Source organism: Oncorhynchus masou, unplaced genomic scaffold, assembly GCF_036934945.1.
Source record: "Oncorhynchus masou masou isolate Uvic2021 unplaced genomic scaffold, UVic_Omas_1.1 unplaced_scaffold_823, whole genome shotgun sequence".
NCBI lineage: Eukaryota > Metazoa > Chordata > Actinopteri > Salmoniformes > Salmonidae > Oncorhynchus > Oncorhynchus masou.
In genome coordinates, this window is record NW_027014708.1 from 162,085 (window position 1) to 178,722 (window position 16,638).

Sequence of the window (16,638 nt, forward strand, 5' to 3'; positions counted from 1 at the left end):
TCCACCCCTTACTCTCTCTTTCTCCACTCATTACTCTCTCTTTCTCCACTCCTTACTCTGTCTTTCTCCACTCCTTACTCTCTCTCTGTCTTTCTCCACTCCTTACTCTATCTCTCTGTCTTTCTCCACTCCTTACTTTCTCTTTCTCCACTCCTTACTCTCTCTTTCTCCACTCCTTACTCTTTCTTTCTGTCTTTCTCCACTCCTTACTCTCTCTTTCTCCACTCCTTACTCTCTCTTTCTCCATTCCTTACTCTCTCTTTCTGTCTTTCCGATGATAACATGTGCCAGTGTTTCTTGACCGCATCTCTCACTTTTCACGAGTTCAAAGTTTATGTCGTTGTGAACATTACGGAGTGTTCTTTAGCTTTCGCGGGTCTTTGTTTGAAGCAGTTCATCTCGTGTTTTTCCCAATGCCAAATGAAGTGCTTCATCCACACACATAATTGTGTTTCTGTCCTGGAGCCCTGTGGGGTGTGTTTGTGAACAGAGCTCCGGGAGCAGCTTGCTGAGGGGGCTCTTCTCCATGTTTATTTCTCAATAGGTGATTGATTTGTTATGGAATGTCTTGACCTCTTATTTAGTACGGTGTAGTTATTTCCACCTTTATCTGTAGAATGAGCATTTTCTAAGGCCGGTTAGCTCAGTTGGTTAGAGCGTCGTGCTAATAACGCGAAGGTCGTGGGTTCGATACCCGTACTGGCCAGATGATTTTGTTTTTACCCTACTGTGTATGTCTACAGTGTCTCACAACTCTATTGATTGGGGTTTACAATGTGCATTTTAAATTAGTAGTATGAGTTGTCGATTGTTGGGTCATTGTGGAGTGACATTTTAATGTAGGAGGGTTTTTTTCATTGTAGGAGTTTTCATTCGTTTTTTATTATACAAGGAAGGGAGGAGGACAGGGACTTCATGGACTAAGAGACAGAGAGACAGAATGGTGAAGAAACAGATAGACGGGTCCATCAATCATTTGATTCATTCATTATTTACACACACACACACACACACACACACACACACACACACACACACACACACACACACACACACACACACACACACACACACACACACACACACACCTTTCCCCATGCTCACTTGGTGACACATTAACTAGAGAAGGGCATTAAGTACAGAGAGGTAAAGAGCCAGCAGACAGCTGCACCCTCTTTCTCCACCCCTTACTCTCTCTTTCTCCACTCCTTACTCTCTCTTTCTCCACTCCTTACTCTCTCTCTGTCTTTCTCCACTCCTTACTCTCTCTCTGTCTTTCTCCACTCCTTACTTCTCTCTGTCTTTCTCCACTCCTTACTCTCTCTTTCTCCACTCCTTACTCTCTCTTTCTCCACTCCTTACTCTCTCTTTCTGCCTTTCTCCACTCCTTACTCTCTCTCTGTCTTTCTCCACTCCTTACTCTCTCTTTCTCCACTCCTTACTCTCTCTTTCTCCATGCCTTACTCTCTCTTTCTGTCTTTCCGATGATAACATGTGCCAGTGTTTCTTGACCGCATCTCTCACTTTTCACGAGTTCAAAGTTTATGTCGTTGTGAACATTACGGAGTGTTCTTTAGCTTTCGCGGGTCTTTGTTTGAAGCAGTTCATCTCGTGTTTTTCCCAATGCCAAATGAAGTGCTTCATCCACACACATAATTGTGTTTCTGTCCTGGAGCCCTGTGGGGTGTGGGCTCTTCTCCATGTTTATTTCTCAATAGGTGATGGATTTGTTATGGAATGTCTTGACCTCTTATTTAGTACGGTGTAGTTATTTCCACCTTTATCTGTAGAATGAGCATTTTCTAAGGCCGGTTAGCTCAGTTGGTTAGAGCGTCGTGCTAATAACGCGAAGGTCGTGGGTTCGATACCCGTACTGGCCAGATGATTTTGTTTTTACCCTACTGTGTATGTCTACAGTGTCTCACAACTCTATTGATTGGGGTTTACAATGTGCATTTTAAATTAGTAGTATGAGTTGTCGATTGTTGGGTCATTGTGGAGTGACATTTTAATGTAGGAGGGTTTTTTTTTTCATTGTAGGAGTTTTCATTCGTTTTTTATTATACAAGGAAGGGAGGAGGACAGGGACTTCATGGACTAAGAGACAGAGAGACAGAATGGTGAAGAAACAGATAGACGGGTCCATCAATCATTTGATTCATTCATTATTCACACACACACACACACACACACACACACACACACACACACACACACACACACACACACACACACACACCTTTCCCCATGCTCACTTGGTGACACATTAACTAGAGAAGGGCATTAAGTACAGAGAGGTAAAGAGCCAGCAGACAGCTGCACCCTCTTTCTCCACCCCTTACTCTCTCTTTCTCCACTCATTACTCTCTCTTTCTCCACTCTGTCTTTCTTACTCTGTCTTTCTCCACTCTCTCTCTCTGTCTTTCTCCACTCCTTACTTTCTCTTTCTCCACTCCTTACTCTTTCTCCACTCCTTACTCTCTCTCTCTCTGTCTTTCTCCACTCCTTACTTTCTTTCTCCACTCCTTACTCTCCTTACTCTCTCTTTCTCCACTCCTTACTCTCTCTTTCTGCCTTTCTCCACTCCTTACTCTCTCTCTGTCTTTCTCCACTCCTTACTCTCTCTTTCTCCACTCATTACTCTCTCTTTCTCCACTCCTTACTCTCTCTGTCTTTCTCCACTCCTTACTCTCTCTCTCTGTCTTTCTCCACTCCTTACTTTCTCTTTCTCCACTACTGAAGAGCTCTCTCTGTCTTTCTCCACTCCTTACTCTCTCTTTCTCCCTCTCTCTTTCTCCTTTCTCCACTCCTTACTCTCTCTCTGTCTTTCTCCACTCCTTACTCTCTGTCTTTCTCCACTCCTTACTCTCTCTTTCTCCATGCCTTACTCTCTCTTTCTGTCTTTCCGATGATAACATGTGCCAGTGTTTCTTGACCGCATCTCTCACTTTTCACGAGTTCAAAGTTTATGTCGTTGTGAACATTACGGAGTGTTCTTTAGCTTTCGCGGGTCTTTGTTTGAAGCAGTTCATCTCAAGTTTTTCCCAATGCCAAATGAAGTGCTTCATCCACACACATAATTGTGTTTCTGTCCTGGAGCCCTGTGGGGTGTGTTTGTGAACAGAGCTCCGGGACCAGCTTGCTGAGGGGGCTCTTCTCCATGTTTATTTCTCAATAGGTGATGGAATGTCTTGACCTCTTATTTAGTTCGGTGTAGAAGGTCGTGGGTTCGATACCCGTACTGGCCAGATGACTTTGTTTTTACCCTACTGTGTATGTCTACAGTGTCTCACAAAACTATTGATTGGTTTTTACAATGTGCATTTTAAATTAGTAGTATGAGTTGTCGATTGTTGGGTCATTGTGGAGTGACATTGTAATGTAGGAGTTTTCATTCGTTTTTTATTATAAAAGGAAGGGAGGAGGACAGGGACTTCATGGACTAAGAGACAGAGAGACAGAATGGTGGAGAAACAGATAGACACACACACACACACCTACCTTTCCCCATGCTCACTTGGTCACACATTAACTAGACAAGGGCATTAAGTACAGAGAGGTAAAGAACCAGCAGACAGCTGCACCCTCTTTCTCCACCCCTTACTCTCTCTTTCTCCACTCATTACTCTCTCTTTAAGTCCAGAGAGGTACTCCAGCTTTCTGTCTTTCTCCACTCCTTACTCTCTCTCTCTGTCTTTCTCCACTCCTTACTTTCTCTTTCTCCACTCCTTACTCTCTCTTTCTCCACTCCTTACTCTCTCTCTCTGTCTTTCTCCACTCCTTACTCTCTCTTTCTGTCTTTCTCCACTCCTTACTCTCTCTTTCTGTCTTTCTCCACTCCTTACTCTCTCTTTATCATTCTCCACTCCTTACTCTGTCTTTCTCCACTCCTTACTCTCTCTCTCTGTCTTTCTCCACTCCTTACTCTCTCTTTCTGTCTTTCTCCACTCCTTACTTTCTCTTTCTCCACTCCTTACTCTCTCTTTCTCCACTCCTTACTCTCTCTTTCTCCACTCCTTACTCTCTCTTTCTGTCTTTCCGATGATAACATGTGCCAGTGTTTCTTGACCGCATCTCTCACTTTTCACGAGTTCAAAGTTTATGTGGTTGTGAACATTACGGAGTGTTCTTTAGCTTTCGCGGTCTTTGTTTGAAGCAGTTCATCTCGTGTTTTTCCCAATGCCAAATGAAGTGCTTCATCCACACACATAATTGTGTTTCTGTCCTGGAGCCCTGTGGGGTGTGTTTGTGAACAGAGCTCCGGGACCAGCTTGCTGAGGGGGCTCTTCTCCATGTTTATTTCTCAATAGGTGATGGATTTGTTATGGAATGTCTTGACCTCTTATTTAGTACGGTGTAGTTATTTCCACCTTCATCTGTAGAATGAGCATTTTCTAAGGCTGGTTAGCTCATTTGTTGAGAGCATTGTGCTAATAACGCGAAGGTCATGGGTTCGATACCCATACTGTCCAGATGATTTTGTTTTTACTTTACTGTGTATGTCTACAGTGTCTCATAACTCTATTGATTGGGGTTTACAATGTGCATTTTAAATTAGTAGTATGAGTTGTTGATATTTTTGTTATTGTGGAGTGACATTTTAATGTAGGAGTTTTTTTTTTCATTGTAGGAGTTTTCATTCGTTTTTTATTATACAAGGAACATTACACATACAGAAGTTCCAAAAAGAATAAAGACATTTCAAATGTCATGATGTATATATGCAGTGTTGTAACGATGTGCAAATGGTTGACGTACAATGACGTTGGCTCGTTGAAAGAAGGACAAACAGTCTGTCTCTCTCTCCTTTTCCTTCCCTTCACCTGTCTTTCCTCTGTCGGTGGTCCGTGTGAGGAGAGGACACTGCTTGGTCACAGAGTGAGGGTGTGAAGTGCTTCATTCTATTCCATTAACTGACAGGTCACAGTCATTTATTCTGTTCAATCAGTGATCACTATGAAGTGTTGTTATTATAATGAGAATCAGAAATGGCTGTTTACAACCCAGCATGTATTCAGGTTCAGATGCACAGGACTGACACTCAACGACAACGACAGAGAGATACAGCCATAGTGTTGATCATTGACAGTGTAGAAGGGAGTCCTGGGAACTGGGCTGGATTTGTTTACGTTCTCTGCCCTCTAATGGTAGAACGTAGACATTGCAGATGGGCGACCACCTCCAGACCCATATATGGGTGTATGTCCCTCCCGTAGAGTGTACATTATCTAGGGCCAGTTAGCTCAGTTGGTTAGAGCGTCGTGCTAATAACGCCAAGTTTGGTGGTTCGATACCCCTACTGGCCAGGAGTTATTTTGTTTACTTTACTGTGTATTTCGACAGTGTCACATAACTCCAGTCTCAAATGTACAGAGCCCCAACAGCCCTCACTAATGTACAGAGCCCCAACAGCCCTCACTAATGTACAGAGCCCCAACAGACCGCACTAATGTACAGAGCCCCAACAGCCCTCTCTATTGTACAGAGCCCCAACAGCCCTCTCTAATGTACAGAGCCCCAACAGCCCTCACTAATGTAAGGGAATACCCCACTGAAATGGACAAAAATGAATGGGAAAACATTGGCATAGGGAAAACCATGTACACGATGGCCAATACCACCCAAATCGGCGTTGATTCATGCAAAATGTTCTTCAAATGCCATATGGCAATTGCCAGTTGTAACACTTCAAAAATCCAACAGGTGGCGTGTGCGCTCCACCTTGGTTTTTCATATAGGAAATGGACCCCAAGTCAACATCCAAAAGCCAAATTTTGAAAAAAATGAATTTTTTGTCAAAAACTTATCACCCCTTAAAAAAGTGCTTTCTGGACCGTTTTTCGAAATTCTTTAGCTTTTTTGTCAATTAAACATGTGTAAGAACTGTATAAATATACTTTTGTCCAATTTTATTATCATAATTATTATTTTTTTATTACTTGTGCATTAGGCACATGTTTTGTCCATTTGCAATATGATTTCATAGGAAGTCAAAAGACAAAAGTCAAAAATTGCAAAATTTCATAAAAGACTTCACACACCCCTAAAAAAGTGCTTTCTGGACCGTTTTTGAAATTCTTTCGAATTTTGTGTCAATTACACACATATAAGAACTGTATCAACATACTTCAGTCATATTTTATTATTATAATTTTCTTTCTTTTTTTTTTACTTGTGCATAAGGCATATATGTTTTGTGGGGGCCAAATGTCATAAGAAATTTGACATGCTCATGAACTCGGGATGGCCGGGCAGTGATTGTTGTTCCTTTCCATCACTCGTGGTGTTGATTTCATCATGTCCATTTGGTGATGTTTTCTCACTTTTGCAAAGTCACTGTGCATTTGCAATATGGTTCAATGGGCATTCACCATCACAAATTTGTCATGCTATAAAAATCGTGCAGGAATGCAAAATTGACTGGCCCGATGAACTCGGGATGGCTGGGCAGTGATTCTGGTACCTCTCCATCGCTCGTTAGGGTTGATTTCAGAATGTCACTTTTGGTGATGGTACCTCACTGTTTAAACATATTGCAAATGGACAAGAGTCACCAGCAAGTCACCGTCCATCAGTCAATTTGATATCATTCTGACACCAAACTGATACAAACTGACACCAAACCCACTTTTCCCAACTCGTTTAGTAGCCAAGTATCACATACTTCAGAGCTGGCCCAAAATTCATGCCTTCGGTTCAAACCATAAAAAAAACATAAAACACGTAGTTACGTTCTAGCTGCGGGTCCATTTCTTGTGTTATGTGTAGGCCTAGTTGAGGCGACCCCGAATCCCAAGTTTCGGCTCGATAGGTCATTTGGTGTCCGAGCAAAACCCTAATTGGTGCTGAAAATCCACTTTTTTCCATGACTTGCTACGGGGTCCTTGAATGAGCTATCGGACGTTGGGTTCTGTCTCTATGGGCCGAGACGGTCACAATGCACCTAGTCCTGTGACTCTCAGACATTTCTAAATGTCAACATTTTCGTGATGCAAAAATGAATTGAAGTCATTGCAAATGTACGAGGCTGTTTCTCGGTCCGAGAACCTTCTAGAGCGACGTAACTCACCACGCACTATCGACCTGAGGTCTAGAACAAGTTTCTAAAGTTTTGGAACTCTAGGTCTGACGGTTCTTTTTTAGCTCGAACAAAGCTAACTATTGGAGGCAGTGTCAGTCTCTACGCACCCCAATACGTCCCTCCTTCCAAGTTGTGTATCTGTGTGATTTAGTTTTCCTTTGAAATTTTATGGGACAAATGACTGATTTACAGTTCATGGGGGTTGCCTAATCACATATATGAAGTTTTGGAAAGATCAGATTTTTTTAACCCCTCGAAACAGCCCATGAGACACCAATTATGGCACTTCCGGTTGGCACAGGAAGCTATAACTCAAGACACATCCTCATTGGGGTATTCTATTACAGAATACTGAGTTTTAAGTCTTTACCATAAAAACTGACTGATTTACACAGGGTTGAATGCACTATGTCTGTCAAACTTCAGGCAGGTTATGGATATACACTTTTAGGGCGATTTTAACCACTTCCGGTTGGTCCAGGAAGCTTAGAATCGACACAGGTAGACCTCATAGTGGCCTGATGGACTGGTACCGAAGACAGGTTCATATGGCATTCATAACCCATATAGGCTCCAGGTTGAATTTAGGGGAGCAGGCAATGTATTCCTATGGGGAGAGATATCATTGTATTCTATGAGATCAAAAAACCCTGTTTTACTGTTAAGGGTTAATGCCACACGGTCAATGCCGGGTCAATGCCACACGGCTTGCACGGATCGGAAGGACCTTAGGAACATTCCTGTGGTTGAATTGTCTTTCTAAACCTAACGGTTCCGCCGCTGTCACCCAAAATCAAATGACGTTGTGGTGCAGGCTTCATTTTGGGCCTACTTTTCTAATGCTCGCTGCTCTCAGACCGAGCGAGCTACGGTCAAGCGGGATATCTCGTTGAACTCGGCACGGCCTAGGGATTATGTTTATGCCATTGCCCGCTCTCTGTGTCTTTAGGCACCGCACTTTTTTACTCCATCCTTGCTATGTGTGTGTGAGAGAGCTTTTCTTTGACATCTGCTGGGAGAAATGACTGATTTACAGGTCAGGAGGGTTACCTAGTCACACATATGAAGTTTTGGAAAGATGTGACTTTTTTAACCCTTCAAAACAGACAGTGTGACCCAATTAAAGGCACTTCCGGTAGGCACAGGAAGCTATAAGTAAACACATGTCTTGACTGACATAGACACTTACAGAATCCTGAGTTTTAAGTCTTTAAGTTGAGAATTGACTGATCTACACAGGGTTGAATGCAGAGTCATTTTCACCTTTGCTGGTGATGTACATCCAAATACCTTTTGGGTGAATTTAACCACTTCCGGTTGCTCCAGGAAGCTTAGAATCGACACAGGTAGACCTCATAGTGGTCTGATGGACTGTCATAGAAGACAGGTTCATAAGGCATTCATAACCCACATAGCCTTCAGGTTGAATTTAGAGGTGAAGGCAATGTATTCCTATGGGGAGAGAAGTCAATGCAAACTGTTTGATGTAAACACCTTATTTTAACTGTGAAGGGTTAATGCCACACGGTCAAGGTTAGGCTTGCACAGATCGGGAGGACCTTAGGAACATTCCTATGTTTGAATTGTCCTTCTAAACCTAACGGTTCCGCCGCTGTCACCCAAAAGCAAATGACGTTGTGGTGCAGGCTTCATTTTGGGCCTACTTTTCTCATGGTCGCTGCACTCAGACCGAGCGAGCTACGGTCAAGCGGGGCGTCTCGTTGAACTCGGCACAGTCTGGACACTATGGTGATGCCATTTTTTGTGTTGATTTCAGAATGCCATTTTGGTGATGGTCCCTCTCCGCTTAAACATATTGCAAATTAACAAAAGTCAACTAGCAAGTCAGTGTCCATCAGTCAATTAGATGTCATTCTGACACCAAACTGATACCAATTGACACCAAACCCACTTTTTCCAACTCATTTAGAAGCCAACTATCAAATATGTCAGGGCAGGCCCATAATTCACAGCGCCTTTAGTTTAAAACATAATAAAAACGTAAAACACATAGTTACGTTCTAGCTACGGGTCCAGTTCGGACATTATGTGTAGTCCTATGTGAGGCGACCCCGAATCCCGAGTTTCGGCCCGATAGGTCCTTCGGTGCCCGAGTAAAACCCTAATTGGTGCTGAAAATCAGCTTTTTTCCATGCCTTGCTATGGGGTCCTTGAATGAGCTATTGGACAGAAACGTTGGGGTCCGTGTCTATGGGCCGAGCCGGTTTCAATGCACCTAGTCTTGTGTCTCTGAGACTTTTCTAAATGTCGCCATTTTCGTAATGGTCAAAATGCATTGAAGTCATTGCAAATGTACGAGGCTGTTTCTCGGCCCGAGAACCTTTTAGAGCCACCTATCTCACCACGCACTACCTGAGGTCTAGAACAAGTTTCTAAAGTTTCGGAACTCTAGGTCTGACGGTTCTTTTTTAGCTCGAACAAAGCTAACTATTGGAGGCAGTGTCAGTCTCTACGCACCCCAATACGTCCCTCCTTCCAAGTTGTGTATCTGTGTGATTTAGTTTTACTTTGAATTTTTATGGGAAAAATGACTGATTTACAGTTCATACGGGTTGCCTAATCACACATATGAAGTTTTGGACAGATCTGATTTTTGTAACCCTTCCAAACAGCCCCTGAGACACCAATTATGGCACTTCCGGTTGGCACAGGAAGCTATAAGTCAACACATATCCTCATTGGGGTATGCTTTTACAGAATCCTGAGTTTTAAGTCTTTACGTTAAGAATTGACTGATTTACACAGGGTTCAATGCACTATGTCTATCAAATTGCAGGCAGGGTATGGATATACACTTTCAGGGTGATTTTAAGCACTTCCGGTTGGTCCAGGAAGCTTAGAATCGACACAGGTAGACCTCATAGTGCCCTGATGGACTGTCATCAAAGACAGGTTCATAAGGCATTCATAACCCACAAAGGCCTCAGGTTGAATTTAGAGGAGCAGGCAATGTATTCCTATGGGGAGAGAAGTAAATGCAAACTGTTTGATGTAAACACCTTATTTTAACTGTGAAGGGTTAATGCCACACGGTCAAGGTTAGGCTTGCACGGATCGGGGGGACCTTAGGAATGTACATGAGGTAGAGCGGGATATCTCGTTGAACTCGGCACGGCCTTGGGATTATGTTTATGCCATTGCCTGCTCTCTGTGTCTTTAACCTCTTGATACTACCCATCCCGGATCCGGGATCGTGAATACAGCCTCAGACTCATTACCATAACGCAACTTTAACGATTTCTGAAAATCGCAAATGAAATGAAATAAATATGCCTGCTCTCAAGCTTAGCCTTTTCTTAACAACACTGTCATCTCAGATTTTCAAAATATGCTTTTGAACCATAGCAAATCAAGCATTTGTGTAAGAGTATTGCTAGCTAGCTTAGCATTTAACGTAGCATTTAGCACGCATCATTTTCACAAAAAACAGAAAACCAAATAAATAAAATCATTTACCTTTGAAGAACTTTGGATGTTTTCAATGAGGAGACTCTCAGTTACATAGCAAATGTTCGGTTTTTCCTGGAAGAATCTTTGTGTAGGAGAAATTGCTCCGTTTTGTACATCACATTTGGCTACCGAAACGAACCGAAAATTCAGTCACCAAAACGTCAAACTTTTTCCAAATTAACTCCATAATATCAACCGAAACATGGCAAACGTTTTTTAGAATCAATCCTCAAGGTGTTTTTTCACATATCTCTTCATTGATATGCCGTTCGTGGAAGCCTGCTTTCGTCTCAGAATCCCATGGAAAAATACCAGCAGCTGAAAATGACGCAACAATTTCGACGGAGGACACCGGGCGGACACCTGGCAAATGTAGTCTCTTATGGTCAATCTTCCAATGATATGCCTACCAATACGTCACAATGCTGCAGACACCATGGGGAAACGATAGATAGGGCAGGCTCATTCCTGTCGCATTCACAGCCATATAAGGAGACAATGAAAAACAGAGCCTCAAAAATCCTGCTCATTTCCTGGTTGCAGTTTCATCTTGGTTTTGCCTGTAGCTCCTGTTCTGGGGCACTCACAGACAATATCTTTGCAGTGTTTTCTTTCCAAAGCTATCAATTATATGAATAGTCGAGCATCTTTTTGTGACAAAATATTGCGCTTAAAACGGGCACGTCTTTTTATCCAAAAATGAAATAGCGCCCCCATAGATTTAACAGGTTAAGCACCGCGCTTTGTCACTCTATGCATGCTGTGTGTGTGTGAGAGAGCTTTTCTTTGACATCTGTTGGGAGAAATGACTGATTTTACAGTTCAGGAGGGTTGCCTAATCACACATATGAAGTTTTGAAAAGATCTGACCTTTTTAACCCTTGGAAACAGCCACTATGACACCATTTAAGGCACTTCCTGTTAGCACAGGAAGCTATAAATAAACCCATATCCTGATTGGGGTATGCCTTTACAGAATCCTGAGTTTTAAGTCTTTACGTTAAGAACTGAGTTATTTACGGAGGGTTTAGTGAGTGTGTGTTATTTCAGAAAATCATAGAAAATCACAAAAATCTCGCAGAGCTCCGCAGCACACTTTAAAAATATTCGTATGAATACCCTGCAACTGGATCTGTAACTGTTGAAAAAAAAACACCTCTATTTGAACATCACCAAACTGTCATTGTACGATTTCTCTTAAATGACGATAGATAAATGGCTTATTTTTTTTTTATTGACACCGGAGGCTCCTTGACTTTGACGTGAAGTGAATTTTTTTTTTCTCTATTTTCATTTTGGACCTTTAATCCCAGAAAAATGGCCATAACTCAAAAACCGTTGAGGCCTAGACGCCATCTTGTTCGGGGCCAACTGCCCATTATGACAAACCTATGCTCACCAAGTATCGGCATCGAAATATTTTCAGTTTTCGAGATAAGGCCCCGTCGTGATTCGGGATGTTTTGTCAAATTGCAATTTGATTGCTTATGCCCTCTTGTGGGATTTTCCGGGATAGCGGAAAAATGACCAAAATTTGATTATTTTATAAAACGAAAACCGAATGTCCGACAAAGTTCATTTGATGACTTCCCGGTAGGTCTGGCCCTGCCGCTCGGCCCGACGCCGTCCCCGAATTTTACAAATATTTTTGGACGTCTAGTAAGGGACCTTACATTTGCAATATGGACTTTCTCACTAACCATACAACAAATGTCGAAATGTTCCCTCAAGGTATGTACAGAGCCCCAACAGCCCTCTCTAATGTACAGAGCCCCAACAGCCCTTACTAATGTACAGAGCCCCAACAGCCCTCACTAATGTACAGGTCCCCAACAGCCCTCACTAATGTACAGGTCCCCAACAGCCCTCACTAATGTACAGAGCCCCAACAGCCCTCACTAATGTACAGAGCCCCAATAGCCCTCACTAATGTACAGGGCCCCAACAGCCCTCACTAATGTACAGAGCCCCAACAGCCCTCACTAATGTACAGAGCCCCAACAGCCCTCACTAATGTCACGAGCCCCAACAGCCCTCACTAATGTACAGAGCCCCAACAGCCCTCACTAATGTCCAGAGCCCCAACAGCCCTCACTAATGTACAGAGCCCCAACAGCCCTCACTAATGTACAGGTCCCCAACAGACCTCACTAATGTACAGAGCCCCAACAGCCCTCACTAATGTACAGAGCCCCAACAGCCCTCACTAATGTACAGAGCCCCAACAGCCCTCACTAATGTACAGGTCCCCAACAGACCTCACTAATGTACAGAGCCCCAACAGCCCTCACTAATGTACAGAGCCCCAACAGCCCTCACTAATGTACAGGGTTACAACAGCCCTCACCAATGTACAGGTCCTCAACAGCCCTCACTAATGTACAGGGTTACAACAGCCCTCACTAATGTACAGGGTTCCCAACAGCCCTCACTAATGTACAGAGCCCCAACAGCCCTCACTAATGTACAGAGCCCCAACAGCCCTCACTAATGTACAGGTCCCCAACAGACCTCACTATAATGTACAGGGTTCCAACAGCCCTCACTAATGTACAGGGCCCCAACAGCCCTCACTAATGTACAGAGCCCCAACAGCCCTCACTAATGTACAGAGCCCCAACAGCCCTCACTAATGTACAGAGCCCCAAAAGCCCTCACTAATGTACAGAGCCCCAACAGCCCTCACTAATGTACAGAGCCCCAACAGCCATCACTAATGTACAGAGCCCCAACAGCCCTCACTAATGTACAGGTCCCCAACAGACCTCACTAATGTACAGAGCCCCAACAGCCATCACTAATGTACAGAGCCCCAACAGCCCTCACTAATGTACAGAGCCCCAACAGACCTCACTATTGTACAGAGCCCCAACAGCCCTCTCTATTGTACAGAGCCCCAACAGCCCTCACTAATGTACAGAGCCCCAACAGACCTCACTAATGTACAGAGCCCCAACAGCCCTCTCTATTGTACAGAGCCCCAACAGCCCTCTCTAATGTACAGAGCCCCAACAGACCTCACTAATGTACAGGTCCCCAACAGCCCTCTCTATTGTACAGAGCCCCAACAGACCTCACTAATGTACAGAGCCCCAACAGCCCTCTCTATTGTACAGAGCCCCAACAGCCCTCTCTATTGTACAGAGCCCCAACAGCCCTCTCTAATGTACAGAGCCCCAACAGCCCTCACTAATGTACAGGTCCCCTGAGGGAGACGACCTGGAGGGGGACGACCTGGAGGGGGACGACCTGGAGGGGGACGACCAGGAGGGAGTAGACCCGGAGGGGGACGACCTGGAGGGGGACGACCCGGAGGGGGACGACCCGGAGGGGGACGACCCGTACGGAGGCGACCCGGAGGGAGGCGACCCGGAGGGAGACGACCCCGGAGGGAGACGACCCGGAGGGAGTAGACCCGGAGGGAGACGACCCGGAGGGAGACGACCCGGAGGGAGACGACCCGGAGGGAGTAGACCCGGAGGGAGACGACCCGGAGGGAGTAGACCCGGAGGGAGACGACCCGGAGGGAGACGACCCGGAGGGAGACGACCCGGAGGGAGACGACCCGGAGGGAGTAGACCCGGAGGGAGACGACCCGGAGGGAGTAGACCCGGAGGGAGTAGACCCGGAGGGAGACGACCCGGAGGGAGACGACACGGAGGGAGCTCCAGGCTCAGATATTTATGCCGCAGAAGGGTGGAGATGGGTGACTAACAAGAAGACGTAAAACGCACACACACATTAGTGTGTAAATACATCAATATATTGTCATTTCTTGTTTATTAGATATAAATGCTCCTTGTTATTTTATGATTGGAGATATTTAGGCCTACTGATGTTATCCATTTCCCACAGCGGACATGTGCAGTTGTGTTTACTCACAGGTAGTGGAGAGGTCACGGATCGGTGAGATGGGGGCTGACAAGGAAAACATGAAATACTACATACGTACACATTCTCTCTCGCTCTCCCACACGCACAATAAACATGACTCACACACACGCGCACAATAAACATGACTCACACACACGCGCACAATAAACATGACTCACACACACGCGCACAATAAACATGACTCACACACACGCGCACAATAAACATGACTCACACACACGCGCACAATAAACATGACTCACACATTAGACCCAATGGAAATACAATTTAATAACTTGTTTATTTTACATGTGGACAGGATACCTGCTCACTTTTCTTGGAGTAAAATACCCTCCAACCACTAGGCTGCCCGCCCCTCCAACCACTAGGCTGCCCGCCCCTCCAACCACTAGGCTGCCCGCCCCTCCAACCACTAGGCTGCCCGCCCCTCCAACCACTAGGCTGCCCGCCCCTCCAACCACTAGGCTGCCCGCCCCTCCAACCACTAGGCTGCCCGCCCCTCCAACCACTAGGCTGCCCGCCCCTCTAACCACTAGACTACCTGTCTATCTAACCACTAGACTACCTGTCTATCTAACCACTAGACTACCTGCCCCTCTAACCACTAGGATACCTGCCCCTCTAACCACTAGACTACCTGCCCCTCTAACCACTAGACTGCCCGCCCCTCTAACCACTAGACTACCTGTCTATCTAACCACTAGACTACCTGCCCCTCCAACCACTAGGCTGCCTGCCCCTCTAACCACTAGACTACCTGCCCCTCCAACCACTAGACTACCTGCCCCTCCAACCACTAGACTACCTGCCCCTCTAACCACTAGACTACCTGTCTATCTAACCACTAGGCTGCCCGCCCCTCTAACCACTAGGCTGCCCGCCCCTCTAACCACTAGACTACCTGTCTATCTAACCACTAGGCTGCCCGCCCCTCTAACCACTAGGCTGCCTGCCCCTCTAACCACTAGACTACCTGTCTATCTAACCACTAGGCTGCCCGCCCCTCTAACCACTAGGCTGCCCGCCCCTCTAACCACTAGACTACCTGTCTATCTAACCACTAGGCTGCCCGCCCCTCTAACCACTAGGCTGCCCGCCCCTCTAACCACTAGACTACCTGTCTATCTAACCACTAGGCTGCCCGCCCCTCTAACCACTAGACTACCTGTCTATCTAACCACTAGACTACCTGTCTATCTAACCACTAGACTACCTGTCTATCTAACCACTAGACTACCTGTCTATCTAACCACTAGACTACCTGTCTATCTAACCACTAGGCTACCTGCCTCTCTAACCACTAGACTACCTGCCCCTCTAACCACTAGGCTGCCCGCCCCTCCAACCACTAGACTACCTGTCTATCTAACCACTAGACTACCTGTCTATCTAACCACTAGGCTGCCCGCCCCTCTAACCACTAGGCTGCCTGCCCCTCTAACCACTAGACTACCTGTCTATCTAACCACTAGGCTGCCCGCCCCTCTAACCACTAGGCTGCCCGCCCCTCTAACCACTAGACTACCTGTCTATCTAACCACTAGGCTGCCCGCCCCTCTAACCACTAGGCTGCCCGCCCCTCTAACCACTAGACTACCTGTCTATCTAACCACTAGGCTGCCCGCCCCTCTAACCACTAGACTACCTGTCTATCTAACCACTAGACTACCTGTCTATCTAACCACTAGACTACCTGTCTATCTAACCACTAGACTACCTGTCTATCTAACCACTAGACTACCTGTCTATCTAACCACTAGGCTACCTGCCTCTCTAACCACTAGACTACCTGCCCCTCTAACCACTAGGCTGCCCGCCCCTCCAACCACTAGACTACCTGTCTATCTAACCACTAGACTACCTGCCCCTCTAACCACTAGGCTGCCCGCCCCTCCAACCACTAGACTACCTGTCTATCTAACCACTAGACTACCTGCCCCTCTAACCACTAGGCTGCCCGCCCCTCCAACCACTAGACTACCTGTCTATCTAACCACTAGACTACCTGCCCCTCTAACCACTAGGCTGCCCGCCCCTCCAACCACTAGACTACCTGTCTATCTAACCACTAGACTACCTGCCCCTCTAACCACTAGGCTGCCCGCCCCTCCAACCACTAGACTACCTGTCTATCTAACCACTAGACTACCTCCCCCTGTAACCACTAGGCTGCCCGCCCCTCCAACCACTAG

General features: G+C 45.6%; 3 non-coding genes across 3 annotated transcripts; all 3 read left to right on the forward strand.

Annotated features, from left to right (window-relative positions):
* Positions 1 to 632: 632 nt before the first annotated feature.
* trnai-aau (transfer RNA isoleucine (anticodon AAU)) lies at positions 633 to 706 on the forward strand. Its single transcript has one exon. It is a non-coding gene; the product is annotated as a tRNA-Ile (tRNA).
* A 1,100-nt stretch (positions 707 to 1,806) lies between these two features.
* trnai-aau (transfer RNA isoleucine (anticodon AAU)) lies at positions 1,807 to 1,880 on the forward strand. Its single transcript has one exon. It is a non-coding gene; the product is annotated as a tRNA-Ile (tRNA).
* Positions 1,881 to 5,232: 3,352 nt separating this feature from the next.
* Positions 5,233 to 5,306, forward strand: trnai-aau (transfer RNA isoleucine (anticodon AAU)). Its single transcript has one exon. It is a non-coding gene; the product is annotated as a tRNA-Ile (tRNA).
* Positions 5,307 to 16,638: the final 11,332 nt, after the last annotated feature.